Source organism: Lissotriton vulgaris, chromosome 11 (assembly GCF_964263255.1).
Source record: "Lissotriton vulgaris chromosome 11, aLisVul1.2, whole genome shotgun sequence".
Taxonomy (NCBI): Eukaryota; Metazoa; Chordata; class Amphibia; order Caudata; family Salamandridae; genus Lissotriton; species Lissotriton vulgaris.
Genome location: NC_141699.1, coordinates 599197145 through 599221209, shown reverse-complemented (window position 1 = coordinate 599221209; position 24065 = coordinate 599197145). Strand labels below are relative to the sequence as shown.

Here is a 24065-nt window from a genome sequence, read left to right as displayed (position 1 = left end):
TTCTAAGATACGCCTACCCCAGTGTACCTGACCTAAGCCTAATACGTGGGAAGGAGTAAGTAAGTAGGAGTTTTAAGTTAAAGTTAGGTTTTTTGCCAAGGATCGGAATCAAGAATTCTCTCTAAGGTTTTAATCAGCTCCGTACCTTGGTTATAGAATGAAGGAGGTCTTGTATCTTGCTTCTCAGGACTCAACCTCCCAGCAACCCGCGAGGGTAACTTGGGAACACCGGAGCTGGATTTCTCTGTGTGAGAAAGGCAGCTTCTCCAGCACGTCAAAAAGGGAGGGGCGGCTTCCTTCGGCTCTGGCAACAGCTGGGCTCTCGGACAAGTAGAATGTCGCTCTGCTCCCCACCACCGTGTGTTTGCTTAAGGCAACGTTGGTATATTTATACCTGAAAGGTGCCAGGTTTGACGTAAGGTTGGACATAAGACGTCACTTAGAACTAACAGTTCTTTCTGGACTCCAGGAGTTCTTGTGCAAATCAAAACAAAAGCAGGGGGTTTTCCCAGGCTGCTGGAGGCTTGGTTTGTTTAAAGAACGCGTCGTGCTTTCTAGGAGTCTTTGGGAGTAGCCTTGCCGTGCTTTGGACTGCATGGGCTATTACTAAATATGGATATGATTCTTATGCCTTTATAAGGATATTATTTATTATAACCACATAAGGGCATGAATCGGGAATATTGAATTAGGGTCCTAGATAGAAATACAACAACTTCTCCTCTGACTCCTTCCCTTGCCAGGTGCATAATTCTAACATTGAAAAACTTAGCTGCGAGAAAAGGCCTTCACATAAAGTTTCAATAACAACATCATAGTAGCCCTTTGTGCCTGGAACAAAAGACAGATTATGCACACATCAATCAAATGTACGTCATTTCATTAAAATGGAGTTGGTTATACTGAGGCCTACCATGACTTATGCTAACTTAATAAGAATGTACGTTAACTAGCCAATCCATGAAGATTTATCAGATTCAGTACTCATGTGACTGCTAGGTACCTCAGTATCCAAGCTTCTAATAGCATCCTTGAAAATTAGGTTTGAACTCTGATGGTTAGCAGTGGCGGCCACCATAAACAAAGGGTGTTGGGCAGGTGGAGGGAACATGGGAGGGGATTCGAAATATTATATTTAAAAAAGAAAAACTTACCTTTAGCTGATGGCCACCGCCAACGCCGCGTTGCACCGCCTCTCCTCTTCCTGTCGGGTTCCAGCAGCCCCTGTGACAGACTCCCTTCCAATCCTTGTGCTGCAGAACAGCACTGGGAATGGTCTGAGCAGGCCAAACACACATGAGCACTTAGGGAGTGCATGTTGGACTGCTCCTCCCCCTCCTATGCCTTGGCCGCACCCCTCCATACAGCGCTGGCTCAGAGCCGGCAAAATACAACGATGCAAGAACATCTTTTTATTTTTCATATGCTGGCTCTGAGCCAGGCGGGAGGGCGACACTGCTCCGCCATTGCAGAGGAACTGCTGATAGTTAGCCTTCGCTGCACTAAGAATGTTAGCGTTTTCAGTGTCGCCCAAACCGCCCCATCATTTTCAGACATTATATTTTCTAACTTTCCAAACTGCTCCCCACATATCCACTCCTTGGTTCTGGTATTATTTTACATTCTTCTCAGTAACCAAAGCAATCTGCACAACATCCCAACTATGAACAACAGATGCAAATACCACTGAACCATATTATCTGCTTGCTGCAAAACTCGTCATGCGCACAGGTATCCTCCACATTTAACTGGCATATCCGCAATGACCATATAAAGCATCATGGCTCTTAAGACAAGTACTCTGCTTCCTCATCAACACTCCGTCAGCCTCAGGTCTTGGAATTCATTCACCTGAAAGAATCATTGAGGTATTAGAAAATTGGAACGTTGGAAGCGCCATTGAAAACAATGGAATAGCTCCGGGCTTATAATAACTGGTATAAGCCCGGAGCTCCAACATTCCATTGCTTCTTTGTTCAACGCTGTGGCTGTGAACAAAGGCTTCAGGGAGCCTGAGGGGAATTCAATCCCCTTGCGCTCTCTAAAGCCTTTGTTTAATTTGTTAGAACATTCTGCCCTCTAGTGGCTGAATGTTCTAATAGCCTTATAGCCCTTCCTAGCAGGGCTATACCGGCTACTAAAGTCCCGCTGCCTTGTTAAAGTACCTACCCTTCAGCTCGGGCCTTTAACACTGCAGCGGGCCTTTAATAGCCGGTATAGCCCGCTACTGCGGGCTATAAGTCTATAGTAGAGGCTGGACTGGTTTACTCTGAGCAATCTGTTCGCCCATTTGAAGTCAAGCATGCATGACTGAACGTGTAGACTAGGATACAGTATGAAGAAGCCTGGCAGGATGAGCCATTGAGGAGAAGTTGGTAACTTCATCTACTTGAATATTTTCCTATGTATATTACTCACTGTAACGTCACATAGGTTTTTCATTAATGATCAACGCAAATGTCTACTACTTTTAGCACACATTCTTCACCTGCAAAATGCTGTTCAAACTCTCAATTGCTCCCAAATTCAATTATCCATTGCTGTCAGGAACCGCACTCCATGTGGGACATCCACACGCAGGCCTGGGATTTTAAGGCCGTCAATGACGTCATTGCATCTCAACTTTATGTATACAGTTCTACTTACACTCAAAAATAGTTTATCTTTTTCCAACAAAACAACATGCCGCTGTGAGAATCCCAATCAATACTGGAGACCGTTCTCTTGTGTTTTTATATATCCACTATGACATATGATGCAAAGGTAAGAAAATATACTTATTTACTCCAGCACGCAGTTCCACACAGATAATAACATTTGAGTAACCTTTCTGTATATTATTACGCTTTATTTAATACTTTAACAATAAGACAACCAAAGGAACAGCCAAAAACACATCTTTCTCGCCAATGACCAGACCAAAAGGGAACAAATTGCAATACTAGGTATCAGAGGAATCCGAATACAGCAAGAGAGAAATAAAGACAAAATGCCCCATCGGCCAATCAAAGTCAGCATAAAGTGCAGCAACTATCATAATATTCTGGCCTTTTTAGGTCTCGCCTACCAGATAGCGCAAGCTGTCTGGTTATAAAAGAACATTAATGGACTTATCAAAAACATACAATGGGCTTACAGCTTGCCCATTGCTTACCTTTGTTTGACTTTATTGTCAATCTCATTTGATTGCTTCTTAATCAATCAATTGCTTTCCACTTCTTGAGTTTGTCACACCCCTGGAGCATAGCCTCTTTATCATCCTCTTAATTTGCTGACTTGTATCCTTCCACTGTTCACTTATAGAGAACAACTTTTTTTCTTTTTGGTTAAGCAGTCTATGAGAGTGCATGTGATTTCCATCTCTCTCTCTAGTGTGCTTTTCTTCCTGCGAAATACCCACCCTGCGCTCCATGCTTCTCTCTCCTTCATTGGGTATTCACTCTCTCTCTCTTGTGCTCTTCTCACCCACCAAACTCCCCACTCCTGTGCTCCATATTGCTTTCTCCTGTGTGTGCTTCTCTCCCTGCCACCCATGTTTCTCTCTCTCATGTGCTGCTTTTCCCCTCCTCTCCCACCGGGCTCTATTTTTATTTTATCCCTGCTGCGTTCTCCACCCACGCATCACACCCGTTCCTCCACTCTTCCACCGTGATTTTTAAAATAAATTATTTTTACTTTTTTGAGAGTGCCTGGCACCAAATTGATGTCAATCCCAAGGCCTAAAAACGTACTTTTGAGCTATTGAAATTTCATTTTTTTAATAAATGATCCATCTTCAGTCACCAAATATGTACTTTTCTTAAAAGCCACCCAAGTCATTTCAATGTCATACACGCGTGGGGATGCATTTACACACTTGCTTGATGTTGCATGCACACATATATACGTCTGCACGCGGATATGTGCCGAAAATTGACGCAGGTGGTGGCTGCGTCATCGCACCTTTTTGTGTCTTTATTTACGTTGCCGGATACTGCAAACCGTTGACATAAAATGCTTTATGTCGATGCAGCAGAGGAAGAGCAGCACTGGCAGAGCCAATAGGTCCAAAAGGCGAGACCAATTGTTCTGCCAATTTGTTTATGCAAACCCCAGCCCTACTGACGCCCGCACCAACAAAACCGCAAAGAGGACACAGCATGAAAAGCAGAAACAAAAACACAGTAAGAATCTATGATCCGTACATTAAAAACGGAAGCACAGGAATGAAACACAATACCTGTTCAATATTTGCGTAAATCTTCCAGTGAAGTCAATGTGCTCATTGATATTGCCTAACATTGCGCGAGACCTACAACCATAACATTCCATGTTTTATAACTACTTTAATGTAGAGCTTCATAGCCTGTGATGAAGCCTCAAGGCCCTTCTTGGGGACGGGCATCTTAGACTGTCTAGGACCAACATTTGATTCAAAAACTACTATTCTTACCAATGTTTGGAACCAATCTATACATTCAAACGACATCAACGTCAAATCTCTTATTTAGGAACGGTTGAAAGACAGGGGATTGCGGAGAGGATGACCTGTGTCCATTGTATAGTACTATACCGTCCTATAACTTTGTCCAACACAAGCTACATTTTTGTTAACTCTTGTATAGACTGATTTAAACATCGTCTTGCATCTGTAACTCAATCTTACTTCTGTAAAAAATTAATTTGTAGTCAGAATTCCTAAATCCTGATTCACAGAAGAAGAATTTAAAGATAGTTCTGAATGTATTCCTCTCATGATTGCTGAAAATCTGCCCCTTTAGCAGATGTTCTGAGGTTGTGTGTTTAAGAGCAGGAGTAAGAATGTGAGTGTTCAAAGGAGAGTAAGTACTAAGAATGAAGTGGACACCCAAAAAGCCATAATGTTGTGGGTACTCGCAGACATTCTCAAAGGCTTTCACACCCAGGGCCAGATTTACACAAATTTGACGCAAGGGGGCCCAGTAACCAAAGTTGCTGCACTGTGTTGCACCAACGAAAACGAGCAGAACATTACCAATGCCTTTAAGATATGGTGCTGTTTTTTTTCCTCTTGCTGCGATTGCACAATTTTGACCAGTGGCGGCTGGTGACATTTGAAAGTGGCGGCCATAAATTGTGTGTAGTAGTGTAGGTGTATAATCGTTACATCCTATTGATAAAGTCTTATCTGCCAGCATGTTTTTCGCCGAAATCCAGCTTTATCAAGACTGATAAAGAAGAAATAATAGGATAGAATGCAAAATGTGAATAAAATCATGGGAAAGAACACATTGTGATGTCACAATTTACATTTTGTGTTATCAGTATAAGAATTGCACCACAAACTAACAGCTAACGTCTGTTGACTACCTTCAGTCATTTATAAAGGTCGTGCTTCCTTAGAAACATATTAAATCATAGGTAATTATTGCACTTTTTTTACAAGGTTATCTCAAATGATATGCGTGTATTTTTAATCTGCAGTAAGTAACAGAAAGAACAAAAAAGGCCAACATTTATGAGTGAGTGCTTCAATTTAACTATTCCCATTTTGACAAAAGTGAATGCGCCTACCTACATGTCAAAACAAACGGACCAAAACAAACAACCGGTAATTAATTATGTGGGTTGGCTCCACTAATTAATAACAGTTGTTTGTAGAAAACGTGCAATAATTCTATAATTGAAAGAATTGATGCGTGTATCCTGGGCTCGGCTCCAGTAGTTTCACTGTATTATGAGAAGAGCCCTGGGAGGTACTGCTCTTAGTGCTGTACTATGTAAAAGCCTTGTTACAGCACAGTCCAGTCCGTGAGCCAAATGAGCGCTAAATTGAAGAGAAGAATGTAATCTGCTGCCGGGCGTCGCTTCTGTTAAGTGCATCAGGTCTGTTGTCATTGTCAACACGCACCCCCTTCCCTTCTCCATCGTGCACTGACTGCAGAGCTGCTGGTTTCAGATTTTGAAGCTGTGCGCAGTAATTGATTGCTCTCCATTGCGTTTCTGAAATAGTTGCATTAACTTAACTCAGTTTCCTGTGAGAGTCCACGAAAATATTTTGGCTGCCTCTAATGGACGCCTGCATTGCCAGTCTCAACCGATAGGCCAAATAATTATATTCCGTTCTGTTTAACCTGCCTGCGCACCTTCCAGTGCACAGTGGAGGGCTGTGTGCAGCGCTTGCACTGCTCTGAGGGATTTCACTATCCGACACGTTCCATCCTAGGTGCGTGCAACAACTAACACTATTAACCATGGCTGATGTATGTGCATTGAATTTGTTTAGTACAAATAGACGCATAGCTAACAATAGTGCAGCAGGTCCCGTTTCACCTGGCTCAGTATAGAAGGTGGCGGGAGACAGCGATGCCTTTTTTTGGAAACCTGTAAGCTACCGGAAGATGCAATATCGTATGGCCACTTCTAACTAAGCCCCTACTACATGGACTCTTGCAAGTAGAGAAACCTCCCATACAGGAGGCTCCTGTGGAAACGCGTGGTTGCGGTCAGAGTGTACGTGTCATACTGCCGTAACGGTAAGGCACAGCTCCTGTGCACACCAACCCAGCATTCATTCATTCAGTGGAGCCTCGCGCACATTGAGCACTTCCCACATTGCACTCTATTGTTCTCACATGTACATGTAACAGTTAGGGCCTACACGTCCCGCAAAGAAGGAAAGGGAGAGAACAAGTGCGTGCATTACACAGAAATGGCGATAATAATCTTCTGCCCCGCCTCTGCTACACCCTTCCACTGTGGCATAAAAACCACGGTGTCAGGAAGCTGCGGTGGGGGAGGACGACACCGAGCTGACCTGGAATCCTTTACATTAGCAGAAAACCATGAACCATGTTTTACCAGGCTTGCCACCCGAACCTGGGGTAATGGATAGTGTTGAGAAAATAGTGGTTCATTAAGGCTAATAGGCCTCTGGAATGTGTTTTAGGGAAAAACACAATAGGTCCTATATATTTCCTTTGGGACCCAACTGTACCCAGTATATCAAAGGCAATTATAAAGCATGACAATGTTTGACATTGTAATGCAATTAATTTATTCATTGCAGAGTATCATCTTATTTTTTATCTGTTTTTGTATAATTATTATGATCCAGTGCTCACAAAAAAGTGATAAAACGTGCTCAAGTGAGTGAAAGGCATTAAAACTTGCTTCCAGTAAAACAATAAAACACTGAACTCCTTATGATAATTTTATATTATACAATAAGGAGTTAGGTTATTCTATGGTCGACAGCGTTTCGATCTCATTTAGTTGAGATCATCTTCAGGACAGGTGTGTGAGCACCAAGTATTTAGGGGACAGCCGGTGCCGTCGTGTAGTAGAGTTTCAGTCATGAAAACCATGTTCTTATCAACTAAGTTTCATGGTGCCCATGCATGCTGGTAATCGCGTTACACGATGGAAGTAGTCGTATATGTTTTCTCGGTACCGGAATGGGTTGGTTCCTATTCTGTTAATGGCTTTTTTCATTAGTTTCAGGGTTTTTTAAAGGCGATCATTACTCTGAATAGTAAATCCAGAAGCCGGGTGGCTTCTCTCGGATAACCAGAGCTACCGCCCAGCTTCTGGATTTACTCATCAGACGGATTCAACTAATTAAATAGCCATTAACAGAATAGGATAAGAACCAACTAATTCCAGTACTGAGGAAACACCCACGACTACTTCCATCCTGTAATGGGATTACTAGCACGCATGGGCACCATGAGATTGAGTTGTTAAAAATGTGGTTTTCACGTCAGGAACTCTGATACACTTGCTTTACTTGCCTTTGATATATTGTGTAGAGTTGGGTCCCAAAGAAAAATATAGGTCCAATTGTGTTTTTCCCTAAAAACATTCTCGAGACATATTGCCCTCATTGAAGCACTGTTGTATCCAGAGCCATTTCTTAGCCGGAGGTATATCCTCAAGTCATTTTGGTTGCATGGGTGCATTTTGCAGAAAATTGAGCTAAATGCCGCTACTGATTTCGGGGAACATCCTACCCTACAAGCACACTCAGAAATAACGCTAAAAGCAGATTAACTTTTCTTTCGTAATTCAAGTGTAATCTTGCAGGATTCTTAAGTATTTCTGTGTTATTCAGCTATACTGAATTACGTGAGTTACACCCACCCCTACTTAGGAGGAACCCTAGTTTTGTGAAGGTGTTTCTCCCTCTCTTCTTCATTTTACATAGCTAGCTAGGCAGACTTCATGGGATTATAGTAAATAAGCGAAAATTCTATAACTAGGCAAACTGAAGACGTAGGTTTCCAAGGCCTGAATGAATTGCATTTGAATCAGACCTGCAGTATTCACAAGGTATAAACCACTTAAAAGCATGTTATAATCCTAATAGCACTGGCAATACCAATTGGTGGCCTTGACTATAACATTTCAGAAACAATGGTTAGCAATAGTTACCTGTTCATTGCAAAATCAAACACACTACAGGAAAACTATATGAAGTATTTAAAGCAATGCATCCAAATAAGAAACATGCCATTGCCACTGCCTATAACATCATATTTGTTAGTTATCGTGCTTAGAAACAGCAGCAGTACCAATGCCTCATTTGAGCCAGTGATTTCCGGTGCTCAGCACCGGCACTTAATTGTCTACACCGGTGCTTGAGACAATCTGCCATAAGGTGGCACTGTCCGGCTAATTTAGAGATGACCACAACAACAGTTAATTATTAATTCAATATACATTAAAAATGACTATTACCTGCTGTCCAAACCTATATTTGGGGGCCTGGAATAGTCAAAATTGCCACACTTATGTGTGATGGCTAGTAGTTGTGTTATTACTGTCATTGGCAGCATGGCAGGGGCAATTTGCGGTGCAAGCTGCAGTGGCCTCCTGACGAGAGTCCTGGCACTTATATTTTTACAAATAAAGCACTTAGCAGTAACTATGTACCACTGCCTCAAACAACAACTCGTATCAGTATTATGCTGTCTGTGGATTAAGTTTACATTACAACATAACTGATGCTAAAAATATGCCCAACCAGCCGTTTTCATTTTGGGCAACAGAGAGATTTTATGCATGATAGAGGATGCATGTTGTCCCGCCACTTATAATGGTTACCAGGCACATGTTGTCAAAATCATCATTCAAACTTAATCAAAACAACAAATGAAAAGCAAAACATTAAAATGATTAGCAATGCAGCACTTTCCCACTTACCTATAATTTGCAAAGAAGCACACTTTAGACAATTACTTGACCACTTGACCACTTACAGGAAAGTATCACACTAATTTCCTTTCCAACTGTGCCACAACAAAAGTTGAACAAAATAAAAGACCACTACTGATGAGGGAAGTGCATCCTCTTGCCTCAATCCGTACGTTCATGTGCATAGGCAAAATGTTATCACTGAACATAGTTGACAGTGTAAGAAACAAATGCCTGTCCTGTAGACTGTTAAAGGAAAAGACTGTCACCCATAGAAAAGCCAATATTTAAAGAGGGCTGGCCCACTCCCTTGCTGTATGTATGCTTTCCTGTGGGGTGATCAAACATAACATTGAAATATCAACTAGCCAATAACTAAAGATGACTGACCAAATCCCTTTTTATAAGTAATATTACTTTTAATATGATGTATTCTTTTTCATGAGTACAATAGCCTAGTGAAACAGCTTATTTTCTAAACATGATTCTCTCCATGCTTTGCAGATACAGAAATTTTAAAAATCCTTTGTGCTTTTGTTTTTTAGATTCTATTAAAAAATAAGTGGTTCCCAGAATAATACGAGCTATGACAATATTTACTGTTAAAAGACAAATAGAGAGGCATACAAATTGTGATATGGCTGGTCGCACCCAAAAATTGCATTCATGTTATTTTTCACAAGAAAACTCAATATTCTATGAAAGAGATGGCAGTGAATAACATTTCTATAACCAATCAACAGTGTTTGAACAAATTCAGTAATATTAAAATCACCCTAATAAGGAAAACTGTAACTCTACGCCCCACAGAGAGCCCAAATCTACAAATGCTAATACAGTGTACATAGATTGTTAAACTCATAAATGAAAAAGCTGACGCTCATCACATTGAAATGTCTGGGTGTAGTATTTACAATACTGAGTATCTTAGATTCATACTCAGCCTCAAATTGTACAGTGTTGTAGGGTGAGTCCTGAACATCTAAGATCTACTATCCCTTTTATAATTTTCAACTGAAAACTGAGTATTTAGGGTCAAATTTAGTATTTAGCCCAGCAAAAAAATATTTGATTTCATAAGGAGGGGCTACATTCAGAGGAGAATCTATCGTGAGATTTCTCCAGTATATGGAAACATTGCTGGATTCTCCTCCAAATTTAGTAATTTCCATTTACGGTCATTCAAAGACATTTTAAAGCAGGAGTTTGTTCTTGAAAAACAAGCAACCAACCAATGCACCCCGCACCCTGGGAGTTTTCTCCAAGGGTTTGAGACTCATTACTGATTATTTTCATTTTCCTTACCTCCATGGCCGGACTGGGAAAAGCAACCAGCCCTGGCAATGTGCTCGACCGGCCCGTGTGGTGCTGGGTGCTAGTGAAAATCACTGCTCCAGTTTTTTTACAGGGGGCCGATATTGCAGCACAGCTGCAAAACCAACCCTCAGTGACAAAACCGGCCCCCACCCTCCCGTTTTACCAGGAAAATGCCCAGTGCCCGCTACGGTCAGTCCGCCCCTGCTTACCACCAGGTTTTCCTGGAGGTGACAGACAGAAAAAAATCTTTACATCATCCACACTAAATAAGGCAGTGTAAAGACCTTCCTGCGATGGCCCCTTCTCTGTTGGCCTGTCGGAGGAAGTTTACATTGACGGATCCAACAGGGGTTCTGTCAACATAATACTTATTAACCACCTGTCTCTAAAATAAGGTGGATGGACCAAGGATTTGGCCGTCAGGGTATTCAGTCACATATGTAACTGAGTGCCCTGTAACCAAACTCTAAATTAGGACCTTTTCCGATACAGAAGTGCCTTCGCCAGATCATACCCCAACTACTTTTTTATGTTATTCCCAGCCTAGAGCATCCATATCCGACCCCTTGTACTACATTAACTATCACCAAAATCTACCTGTGAGTAAATCTTTTTATCAGTGCACAACCTCAACTTACATACACACAAATAGATTTGAGAATCCCCAAAATACAAAGGCCCTTTTATGACCGCACAACTTTTGATGTACCCTAATTCACTAAAGAGTACTAGTGTTGCACACTTCTGTTGTCTGCCTCTCTACTGTCATTAACAATGTGAACTGTAAGCTCACTACTGCTGCACTACTTACTAACTGGCCAGAGGGCAGGTTGCTAGAGCTACCTTTTTGTATGCTTCTATCTAGATACAAATGGGTTCGATGAAAGGTCGAGCTCTGCTCTTTGTAACTCTACCTGTCACTTCATCTCACGCAGGGCTTTAGAAGAGACAGCAAAAGACTTGCCACTAAAATATGACACTGTATAAGCCTTCATTACTGCTCTCAGAGACGTTTTAAGTCATGAGTTAAATGGGCTCTGGCCCATGGCCCCAGCCCTTCTGGGACCGCTGATAGCCAGCTCAGTCTGCCCTGATGACCTTGAATCATTCTTGTACAAATTGTTTTCAATAATTTGCAATCTGTAACTTCATTTTTATTATATGAGCACGAATATTTTGGGGGTTTTCCTGTCACATTCTTACGCTGCAAAGATGTGTACTCTTGAATTTTACAAGTCTAAACCCCCAACCGTTTAAAGGGTGGAAATGGGTGGTCACAACTTAGTGAATATGTACAAACAGGTTCGTTGCTGGGTGTGCTAAGGTTTTAGGGACTTTCTACTCTGGAACACCCATTCTCTGTCCTTTGTAGAAAATTGACTTACCCAATAACAACTGTTAGTACATATTTCTGTCTATGTAAACTCATCACATTACACGTGCAAATAATGTTGATAGTAGAGCCCTGCCTGTACAGTGAACTGTTACCTGTCTGTGCTTGGTTTAGGTTTTAAGATGCATCTAGGTAAAAGGATGAATGCATCAATAAATATGAATGCTGGACTATATAGCTCCAATTCACATAGACTAAGCATGCATTGTAAAAATCTCACCTTTCCTACTACACGTGTGTTACAAACAAAGAAAAATCAGAAAATGGATAACTTGCAGTACTTGGTAATAATTTTGCAGAAAAAGCAGAAAGCAAAGGTTTAAAATCACCATCCCTCTGTGTGATCTTAATTTACTAATGTTATAACGTAAACCATTTAAATAGAGACCACACCCTGAATTGTCTGTTGACGATGAAACAATAATGTTGCCCGGTTCAATCGTACTCATTTTTCCAACTCTGGAAAGATGAAAGGCTGAGCGAGCACTTCAAGGCTCTCAAGTCTGCATCTGGCTCGTTATGCACGTCTCCTTTGGCAGCACTCAGAGCATTGTGTTGTTTTACCATCTTACCAAGCCATGCAAGCATGTTTGATTTCAGCAGACTGGTGGCATCTATTAAGTTAGTAATCCAATCCTTTTTGTTCTTCTTTACCTCTTAGTTTTTGCATTCTTGTGGTTATGTTATGTTATGTTATGTTATGTTATGTTATGTTATGTTATGTTATGTTATAGCCGTACTTTTAGAGCGCACGGCTACCCCGAGGGGTGTCCCGGCGCTTTAGCAAAGAGGCCTGAGAAACCCAGAAACACAAGGCAGAGACGCAACCGTCACAGAGATCACATGGAGAAAAGCACGGTCTTCAGCTCCTTCCTAAAAGCCAGAAGATTATTAGCTTTACGGAGGGAGAGAGGGAGCTCATTCCAAAAACGAGCCGCCACATATTGGAAGGACCGGCCTCCCATCCGGACTCGTTTCACAGCAGGTACCACCATTTTTGCCAGATCGGCAGACCGCAACATCCTCCGCGGAACATAGAGAGTGATGCGCTTCCTGATGTAGCTGGGGCCGATAGAATGAAGGGCTTTAAACGCCAGCGTCAGGATTTTGAACCTTATTCTGCTAGAGATAGGTAGCCAGTGCAGCCTATTAAGCAGCAATGAGGCACTGGCTCTCCTTGGCAAGCCGAATATGGCTCTTGCCGCCGAATTTTGGACAATTTGCAGTCTGGACAAAAGGTACTTTGGCAGACCTGCAAAAAGCGCATTTGCGTAGTCTAACCTAGACCCCACAAGCGCCTGGACTACGGTCTTACGGTATTGCAGGGAGAGCAATGGAAGGAATTTCCTGAGCATCTTGAGGATGCCAAAGCATTTCCCCGATAGCCCCAAAATGTGGGGTCGAAAAGAGAGATCGTCATCAAATACAACTCCAAGATTTTTCACTTGGGAAGATGACTACTCAGGAGGGAACATATCCTGGGGCCACCACGACTTCCAACCAGGATCAGGGGCACAGACAAAAAAAGCAGCTCAGACTTATCCGAGTTGCATTTCAGGCTGTGCCGCTGAAACCACGTGAAAACTGCACTCAGACAATCTTTAATTCTGTCGCCGTCAAACACCTCTCCCTTCCTGCATGTAAACTGGAGCTGGGTGTCATCAGCATATGAGATGACCCGGGCCCCATAAGCCTCCGCTACCCTCGCCAGAGGGGCCATATAGATGTTAAAGATGGTGGGGCTCAGAATGGACCCTTGAGGCACCCCCACCTCTAGCGATGGCATTTCCGCGGAGAACGGTGGAGCCCAGATCACCTGCCGACGGTCGGCTAGGAAGGATTGAAACCAGTCCAACACCGTCCCCCTTAGTCCTATCTCCCTGAGTCTTAAAAGGAGACCTGCGTGGGGGACGGTGTCGAAAGCCGCCGACAGGTCTAGCATGACTAACATAGCCTTTCCCCCCCGATCGAGCGTCTCCCTGATGGCGTCAGTCACCTCCACGAGGGCTGTCTCCGTGCTATAATTAGCAAGGAAGCCAGATTGAGAGTCATGGAGCAGGTTGTTATTCTCGATACAGGTGGTAAGAGTGTGTTGAACATGTTTCTCAACCACCTTCCCCAGAGCAGGGAGGAGGGAGATCGGTCTGTAGCTAGCCAGCTGCAAGGGATCTAACAGAGGTTTTTTGATCAGCGGCAGAATGAGTGCATGTTTCCATTCTCGAGGTACCAACCCGGAGCTCAGTGACAAATTGAGCAAGGGATTCAGCAAGCTGTTTACTGCCGAAGCCACCTTGGCCAGACACTTAGCTGGACAAGCATCCAGAGGAGAGCCGGATTGAAGCCGGGATAGTAGCTCAAGCGATGTTTCACAGGACAACTGGGGAAAAGCCGATAGTGTGGTCCCGGACTCTACCTCTAAGGCAGGTGTCGACCTCCAGTTGGGGCCTAAGGCAGCGGCGTCCATGGAAAGATCCACGGGGGTTATAATAGCAACAGGAAGCCAAAAATACCAGCATGTAAAGATGCAGAACCTAGTTTAGTGAAGATAAAAATAATGTACAGTTAGGATGACCACCCCCCTCTAGCTCATTACAGACACTATTTCCAGTCTTGGACTTTTGATTGATAGCCTAATGCACTCTGGTGTAGTAGTCTTGTTATAGTTCAAATGAAATGATTAGACCAGGCTTCTACAACAAGTAGCTCCCCAGCTACCTGTAAGTACATTTCTTACGTGCAACCTAGCCTATTCAGTTAGAAGATGTTGCTTGGTTTAATAAATATATGTGCACCTAAATTGAGAGGTGTATTTGAAATGAAAATGCATTTCTTTTAAGAACTTATAAGCTATTTAGAGACTAAAGGCTTTTAATATATATATATATATATATATATATATATATATATATATATATATATATATATATATATATACATACATATATATATACATATATATATATATATATATATATATATATATATATATATATATATATATATATATAGTTAAACATGTTTAAATGATAAATCAAGCGTCACTGGGGCACTTCAGCTGTGTAGAGGCACTCCAAGTTGAAAAAGCTTCTTTTACCTTACTTCTTGCAACCCTTGAGTGATCACTTCTTGTAGCCTTGCATGTGTTGGCCACTAATTAACCTTGGCTGATGCAGCCACTATTAAAGCATTGATAATGTTAGTAGCTCGGGATGATTTTCATGGAACATAAGTAGCTCTTATAAGAGACATGGTGGGGCGCCTAGACTTGTATACCATACCTGAAATCAATGTTTTATAGATAAAATCACCCCCGTATCAGAAAATGTCCTTATTAACCTTGAATGAGACAGTCACCCTTTGAACTACAGATGTAAGGTTTTCAGGTAAGCATGTTTGTGGATTTATAACGCGAAAACCTAGCAAGTTACATCAAATAATTACACAATTACATTTCGCATATGTACATTTTTGGAGGCACGGGAAGATTAAGTAATCTGCCCAGAATCACACAGCGATTAATCAGGTGCCGAGGCCGTTATCCGGTCGCAGGTCCGCAGACGGACAATCTTAACTACAAGACCATTATAACACCACATAAAAAATATATTATACAGTTCTGAATAAATGCTAAATAATTACAATTTAGAACTTAACTTTTTAATACAAAAACATGTCTATTTAGAATAAAATATCTTCCGATTTTCACCACCCGATTGTTTTCCCAGTTTGACTTTTTTTGCTCCTCTTGCCCATCTTGTAGCTACAAATTGTCACTTCATATCAAGCATACCAACAGGTCCGCTTTTTAACCTACTTCACGTAGAAAACGTGCCGTTCGCCTTACCTCTGGTAGCCAGTTTAATGCCATATAATCAGCTGCCCCGGCATCGCCAGCAACGTCTCCCGAAGCATGGAATGGGTCAAAGCGGCCGCCGAAGATAAGCGCCCATATAGAAAGGCGGACTTGAGTCTTCTGTTTCCTCAGCCGTCTGCGGAAGTGGCTCGTGTGATCGCACCCTCAGCCCGCTGTGCACAGAGAAACCAAGATAAGGAAACGAGCCCTCCTGAAAGGGCTCGCGCGCTGCCCGGAGTCAGCTGGGATGGAACGCTTTGCCTCAGGGTGTCCGCGCGCGCTCTGCCCTGTAACCGCCACTTAGTGGCAAAGGTTGTATAATATCCGGCGGCCGCGCATCTCTTTTGAATGTCGAGCTCTGTCGAACTCACTACGAAACGTCTACAGGCCTGTAACAAAATAACAGCAGCAGCTGTAATGTGCCCCCGCGCCGGACGGGAACTTGGAAGACCTGCAAAGCCTTTGTTTGCTGTGACCCAGGACTTTAAATGGGCAGGTACTGTCCGGTACCGAGTAACTGCACTTCTTCAATTTGAGAGGGAGCGTACCTGCACTTCGAGGACTGTTGCATTATATTTAAGGTGGAAGCACCAGCACTTCTCAGGAACAACAGGTCGTCTAAATAGTGAGTACTTGCACTTCTATATTTCCATTTAAAGAGCAACTGCTGCCCCTGATTACCCCCTAAGATGAACGAAAGATTTTAGGCTTCCTGCCAGAAGAGAGCCGCAGGATCACTGTGCATGCATTAGTTACCTCCCACTTGATTACGATAACTGTCTCTACCTAGGCAGGGTTTATTTTATGTATTTATTTACGCAACTTTTATAGCGCGACAAATACCCGAAGGTGTCTCGGCGCTGTGGAGCAACTAAAGTTCATCATCCTACCGTCTTCTCACTGGTTAAACAACCATGTTTTCAAAAGCCTACGAAAACTAATCAGATTCGGAGCGGCTTTAATGGCAATTGGAAAGAGGTTCCAAAGTTTTGGAGTGGCCACGAGAAAACGTCTGTCGCCCCAGGTGACTGATCTTGTACGTGGCACCGGCAGGAGACTGGTATTGGCCGATCTTAATTGCCTTCTGGGGGTATAGAGCTGAAAGGCTTCGATCAGGAACCTGGGTCCTGTGCCATGTATGGCCTTATAAGCAATACAGAGGGCCTTGAATTTAACGCGCCTCTCAACTCTCAGCCAATGAAGCTGACGAATACCAAGAGTGGTAGATTTGCGGCGAGGGATGTTAAGAAGAATCCTGGCAGCCGCGTTCTGAATAGATTGCAGCTTCGTTATGACACGCTTCTGAGTATGGAGGAAGAGAGCGTTCCCGTAATCTATTTTTGAGAAGACTAAGGTAGAAACCAGAGTCTTCCCAGCTGACGGAGGGAGGTAAGGTAGCAGCTTCTTAATCTTTTTCAAAATGAAAAATGAAGATGACACAACCTTATTAATATGGAGGTCAAAAACCAGCTTGTTGTCAAAAATCACTCCCAGATTTCTGGCTTTTTCCACTGGGACAGGTGGATGGCCAAGCTTTTCTGGCCACCAACCGAGAGACCATTCAGGGGAGAGTTTTCCAAAGGTCATAATCTCGGTCTTGTCCGAGTTAAGCCTGAGGCAATTCAAGGCCATCCAAGTACTGACCTCGAGCATAGCTTTCTGGAAGTTGGCTGCTACAGTAAGGCCATCCTTATAGATACCCAGCACCAGCTGGGTATCATCTGCATACGATGTTAACTGTATCCCATAGGCCTTTATTATCCTCGCTAAGTCCGCTACATAGATGTTAAAAAGTTGGATTGGGAATGAAAATCACATTTGCATAAACACTCCTCATATCACTGCTTTAATGTAATCTTATAAAAAAAACTTCAGGAGGTGGGGTGTAAAAAAATGCACGCGTTAGTTTACACTGGTGAAACAAGTGAGGCCACTTCTACTCAGGCCCCCTGCCCCCGCTCAGTATGTGCAGACATTAATGGGCCGGCCCGAGAGACAAAGGGAGTGATACCTCTGCTAAACGGAGGTAATGAGCGCCCATCTGCCTCTAGAAAGGCCACTCAGACACCCACTGGGCCGCTGACTGTATCAGAAGAACAGAGACAGCGCCCAAATAGCCCCCCAGACTGCTCAAAAAAGCAGCCCACAGCAGAACTCGGACACCGGCCCCTCGGGCATTGCCCGAATTCTCGCGTTACCAATCTGACGCTGTACCTAGGGTTACCGGGCTACCTGACCCACAGGCTACAGACAGTTCAGAATGCAGTGGCAAGGCTCATCCTCAGGGTTCCTCTTCGCCAGTACATTTCCACCCGCCTTAGACAGCTCCACTGGCTTCCTGTTGTCAGGAGGATTGAGTTTAAGGCTCTCACCTTTGCTTTTCGAGCCATCCATGGCAAGGGCCTCGGCTACCTCAATTCAAGGCTTAGCCTATACCTTCAGGAGCAGACATTAAGATCCGATCAGCAGCCTCCCCTGAATGTCCCTCGCTTTGCCAAAATGAGACAGGAGGGCAGGTCCTTCACAGTCAGGACTGCCAAACTTTTTAGAATACCTTGCCTTATCACTTACGCATGCTAGATATGGAGCAGAAGTTCAGAAAGGCGTTATAAACCTGGTTATTTAGGCAGGTGTAGTAGTTTCTCGAAGCCACGCAGTCTCTCTAGTCTGTTTGACTGGTGCGGGGACACCTCTGCTGAGGTAGCCGTGCGCTCTATAAATGACGGTTGATTGATGGCTGATCTAGTGATCTTTGCAACATCGTCCAGCGAAGACTCAAATGGCAGTAAGTGGGCCTAGCTATGTTAGGTCATTAGCAATGTCTCCAATTGGGGAGAGCTGATCTAGAGAATCAATAAACTAGAGTATTCCGCAAAAACATAGAAGCAGGGCTGCAATTTTGTATAGGGTAGGGATCGGAATGACTTAACTGACAGTGTTCACACTCACAGGTTGAAAACAGACAATGAGGCACCAAGAGAGAGGGATTTAAATGCAACTTTTACACACCTTTTCATTGGTGCTACCTTCATATGCTTTTAATAGGGGCTGCTAACAATTTTTTCACTCTAATACACAAAAACTTGCCTCCCTCTGTGTTCAGTCGACCCTCTACGCGTATGGACAACCATGACTTGTTCCAACTTTACTAAAGTTTTCGGGGACAGATGGAGAAAACTGAGAATCCTAGCACATAGAGGATGCGTGATCGCCCTATCCTTAATCAAAAACACACTTGTTGTTCTTTGAGAGCAGTACACTGTATTTATTGAGTTAGTTGCAACATGAATCCATTTCCAGTGACTACTTTGTCCTTTTGGCAGGCTGAGGTGGATGGAGAAAGTCCACAGACACAGCAGGAGCTCGGGCTGGGCTTCTACACAACCTAGGGCCGTATTATACATTGTGACCTGTGGGCGCAATGGGCATGTGTGCCCGATGTGTGCGCCCCTGGGGAACAATGGTATTACAGAAGGGGCTGCATATGCTTGTGCATCCCCTCCTGCTATACTGATAGTGCTGGCGCATATGTTGCAACAGCGCAATCATGAGAGGGTGTTCCCTAATTTGGCTGGGGACGTGGCCCCATGCTAATGCAGGAATCACTTTGCATGTGCTCTCGCACTGTACTATCAATTTGGACGCAGAGGCAAAAATGCCCTTAGGAAAAGCACTGAAAGTGCACCACAGAAAGGTGCACTTCCTAAAGGCAGCGCTCTTGAGGGGAGAAAATGTATCCCATTAACTCCCCCCAGACATCCCCATGCAGGTGCCCTGCAGGTGAGTGCTGTCTCCTATTGCACCTGCTTGCAAGGGGAACTCTCTCCCCTCTTGAAAGTGCAGGCTCTTGCAATGAAACATTGAGCAATTTTGAAGCAGCCGCTCCGTATTTTACTTGAATGCGCTTACCTCACCAGGTCCCGTGCCGCCTCCGCTGCTGGCTGAGTCCCATGTTTTCCTGCTGCTTCAGGAGAACAGGAAATAGGCATCCTCACACCCCTCCCCTAAGCCAGTCACAACGATGCAATGGCAGCGTTGTGATTGGTGCGGACGGCGCCCAGCTAGGTGCCTATAGGGAGGCCATTTTCTCTATGTAGGCTGCATGTAGCCTACATAGAGAAAATTTAGAGTGCGCATGACTGGTTTGGTCGGCCCCAAAGGGCCGACCAAACAGTAAGGGCCCACACCAGTGGGCAAGCCACTCCACCCCTGCCCGCCTGCCCCAACCAGGCATAGCCTCTTACGCGCCTCCAACCAGGCATACCGTGCTGCTTCTCACAGCGCGAGAAGCAGAAACATAAAATGGTATTTAAAATACCATTTTATGTTTCTGCTTCTCACACTGCGAGAAAGCAGTGGGGCGACACTCCTCTGCCCTAATGGAGGAGCCATCCCTGTACGGCGCACTGTTCCTATTGCATCCAGCTCAAGTTTTGAAATGTGTGTCATGGAGCAAACATGGTAAGTGTGCTGTATAAATAATACTGCCCCTGGTATCCGGTGAACCTCTCTGTAAACCAATCTTCAAGGTCAGATTGTGTCACTTTTCACATAATAAGTTCACTCGGGCCTAAGTATTTCTTTTTTGCTTTTCTGGATTTTCTTGTCCTCTTGACTTCCAGCTGCTCACTGTCACTAAACCCCATCTGCTCTACGTACTATTGTTCTTCAAACTCTCATTGCTCTTTTTAATGGTCTATGACTTTCTTGCTTTTGTCAGCACTCTCCTTTTCCCAATTTCATTCTTTGGCCATTTATCTTTATAATGAGCCTTTTCCCTCAAAGTACTGGTCACTTCCGGTTCTTGGAGTACATTTTCATCTTTGGAGTCTATTTTCCCTCGACTGCTTCTACTGTATCACTGTCAACGGGCTATTATTATTTAAGTATTTATATAGCGGACATCTTCTATGAGGCGTCATGGCGCTTCAAGAGTCGACACCTAGTGAACGTTGACTGTCATCATCCCAGACCTTACGCGATGTTACAGAGTAAAGAGCCATTTCTTTAGACCCCTCCTGAATAGTAGCAGATCAGATGCATTTCTCAAATCAAATGGTAGCTTGTTCCACCATCTTGTAGTGATGCTAAAAAGCTTTTTCCACCCCATCACTGAAGACGGAACATGGGCTCCTCCATTAACTTCAATAAAGTCAACAGCAGTGTTCGACGGGGGATATGCCATTTAAAGTGCTTCCTCAGATAGCTAGGATCAGAGCTTTGTAATGCCTTAAAGGCAATACACAAGGCCTTAAACATTATGCGCTTTTCCATAGGTAGCCAGTGTAGAATGTTAAGAGCATGTTTTGCTGATGTATGTTTGGCTAATCCGAATAACAGTCTTGCAGCGAAGTTCTGAAGTACCTGTAGCTTAGCTAAAACGGATTTGTTTACTCCTACCAAATGTCCATTGCAATAATCGAGTTTTCCCATTGCAAAAATCGAGTTTTGATAGCACTAAGGCGGACACCACAGTTTTCTGTAGGTTTGTTGTAATGAAAGGGAGCACTTTCCTTAGGATTTTCAAGGTGAAATAAATAGATGAAGTAATAATTTGTATGTGCAGGGAGAAGGAGAGAGTTGAATCCATAATAACTTTAAGGTTTTTAGCTTTGGCTGCTGGAGCAGGGACAGCTCCCAATCCTGATGGCCACCAGTCAGAGGACCAGAATGTTGTGTCCTTTCCAGAAAGTAAAACCTCAGTTTTATTTTAATTTAATTTAAGGCCAGTCACTGAAACTTCTCATGCAGTCCTTGAATTTTAGTGCAGTGTCCTGCTTTTTGCTTGAGATTGATATAATTATCTGTGTGTCATCTGCGTATGACACCAATTCGAAACCATGATTTTTAATCATACTTTCTTACGTGATCGTGCTCTGCTCTCCAGGGTTCATCATAACTTGGTGAATATAAAGCTTCAGTCCTGGTGTCTGTGTTTCTCCTTGAGTTGGAGACTCTGGTGCCTTTCTAGGGCTCTGCTCTGGCGGCTGTTCATACAGGTGGTACTCAGCACTTTCAGGTAGGACCACTTCTCCTTCCTCCTCTGATGCCGTGGAAACTTCAAGTCGAGCTGGCCTCAGAGAATCAGTGGGTGTTATCCACACTTCTTCGTCGGCTCATATCACCCTCTTCATATGTGAGGCATGTATTCAGCAGGCCTGCACATTTCACAGCAGAGTAGGTCACAAGGTTCACTTGATGAGATCCCATTCAAAGATCTTCAAGACAAGACTTGTGCCCATGCTTCTTCACGAGAACCCAATCAGCTGTGTTCAAATCATGAAAAGATTTAGGTCTCACTCTTGGTGTCACAAAGCAAACCTCATGAAAGATAGAATTTACCACATCAGCCAGTCTCAGCAAGATGGTTGAGCAGGGCAGTTGTGTCCTGTCTATGGGCTTCTTTGGTCACAGATGCCACAAGCAGATTATCAATGAACTGCACCAATATCAAACCGAAAGGTCTTTACATTTGTTTCAGTGTCTGGTAAAAAAAAAAATAGGGGTTTCTGTATACCTTGAGGAGCTTGACATCACACAAGAGTTTTATCTTGGATCTGAATGCGAAAAGGTAATGAATATCCTCATGTACAGGAAGGGAAAAGAACAACACAAATCAATGACAGTAAACCATTCAGCATCAGGGGTAATTTGGAAAATGAATACAGAAGGATTTGGTACCACTGGAGAGCATAGAACAAACATTTTATTGAATTTTCTCTAATCCTGCACTATCCCCCTTTTATATTTGGTTTGTAAAGGACAGTTATCAGGGATTTACATGGACTTTCAATGACTTCCTAAACTGCGCTTGATGATAAGCGTTTTAGCTGCTATTCCTTCTGGTTAGAGCTTGTATCAGGGTACCTGAGGAAAGACAGTGTCTGCCTCAATGTGATTTTTAAGGGTTTTGCTTTTTTGATTAGCCCAATTTCTTTTTCAGTAAAATTTCACACTTCTTCGTTTACTCTTTTAAAGTAGGTGGTAAATCTTCCTTTGTAAGGACTGGCTACAGCCTAACTACTGGCACTTGAGACTTATTTTGAATTCTGCATCGGCTGCTTGAGTCTCCATTTCCAAAATTTCCAGAGTGCAGTTAATCACACAATTTATTTAACAGAGTAAGTTCCTCGCCAATAAGATGTGACTTACATATCACAAATTGTCTTTAATCAAACCTCTTTTCACTGGAACTAGGGCTGACATTTTTCTATGTACTACTCATTTGTAATGCCTACAACTTGGATCTCTTTTCCCCAGAGGGATAGGTTTGGGACCTTGTTGAAAAGAAGTCAAAACACCAGTATTGAGCAATCTGTAGATTTATTCAGGAAACATCACCAACTGACGCCATCAGACTCTGCCAACTCCTTCTGGCTCCAAGACCATGGGCATCCGCAGAAATGTTTCCAGGGGGGGCAACATTTTAACTTCATCACCATCCTCCGACATGATTGAGCACAAGTATTAAATACATTAAAAAAAATCTAATAAGACAAAGAGCTTAAATTAACAAAGAAATCCATAGGGGGATGAGAAAAATCTTGTGAGGCGCCACATCAGACAACCTGGCAAAATGGAGGGAAAAACTAAAAATGACCGGAAAAAAACAAAAACATTCTAAATCAGGTTGATGCGGTTCTAGAGCATGGGTACTCACAAACCTTCTCTCAGGGGCCTAATTTACAGTGTGGTTTGTGGCCGAGGGCCGCACTGGTGGGGGCGGGGTCAGTGAGGGAGGGGGGTGTTGCTAGAGCAACAAAAAAACTATGACAATGAGGTTGAACACAGGCCCCTGCAGCGGACGCCTTCGTCCGCTGAGCCACCAGACCCGGCATACACACATCTTTCTTTCTCTCTCTCTCTCTCTCTCTCTCTCTCTCTCTCTCTCTCTCTCTCTGTGTCTCTCTGTCTCCCTCCCTCTCTCTCTGTCTCCTTCCCTCTCTCTCTGTCTCCCTCCCTCTCTCTATCTCTCTCTCTCCCTCCCTCTCCCTCTCTCTGTCTCCCTCTGTCTCACTCACTCTGTCTATCTCTCTCTCTCCCTCCGTCTCTCTCTCTCCCTCTCCCTCTCCCTCTCTCTCCATCCCTCTCTCTCCATCCCTCTCTCTGTCTCCCTCCCTCTCTCTCCCTCTCCCTCCCTCTCTCTCCCTCCCTCCGTCTCTCTCCCTCCCTCCCTCTCCCTCCCGTAGTCTCTCTCCCTCTGTCTCTCTCCCTCTGTCTCTCTCCCTCTGTCTCTCTCCCTCCCCCTCCCTCTCTCTCCCTCTCTCTCCCTCCCTCTCCCTCCCTCTGTCTCCCTCTCCCTCCCTCTGTCTCTCTCCCTCTGTCTCTCTCCCTCTGTCTCTCTCCCTC

The 24065-nt window shown here is 43.7% G+C and overlaps 1 protein-coding gene across 2 annotated transcripts in view; it reads right to left on the bottom strand.

The window, feature by feature from the left end:
• Window positions 1-15838, bottom strand: part of LOC147683208 (uncharacterized) — a 275070-nt gene extending 259232 nt beyond the window's left edge. For both annotated transcript variants that reach the window (XM_086944807.1, XM_086944809.1), the window contains exon 1: window positions 15708-15838. The gene's annotated coding sequence lies outside the window, so the exon portion shown is untranslated. The remainder of the gene's footprint in view (window positions 1-15707) is intronic.
• Window positions 15839-24065: the final 8227 nt, after the last annotated feature.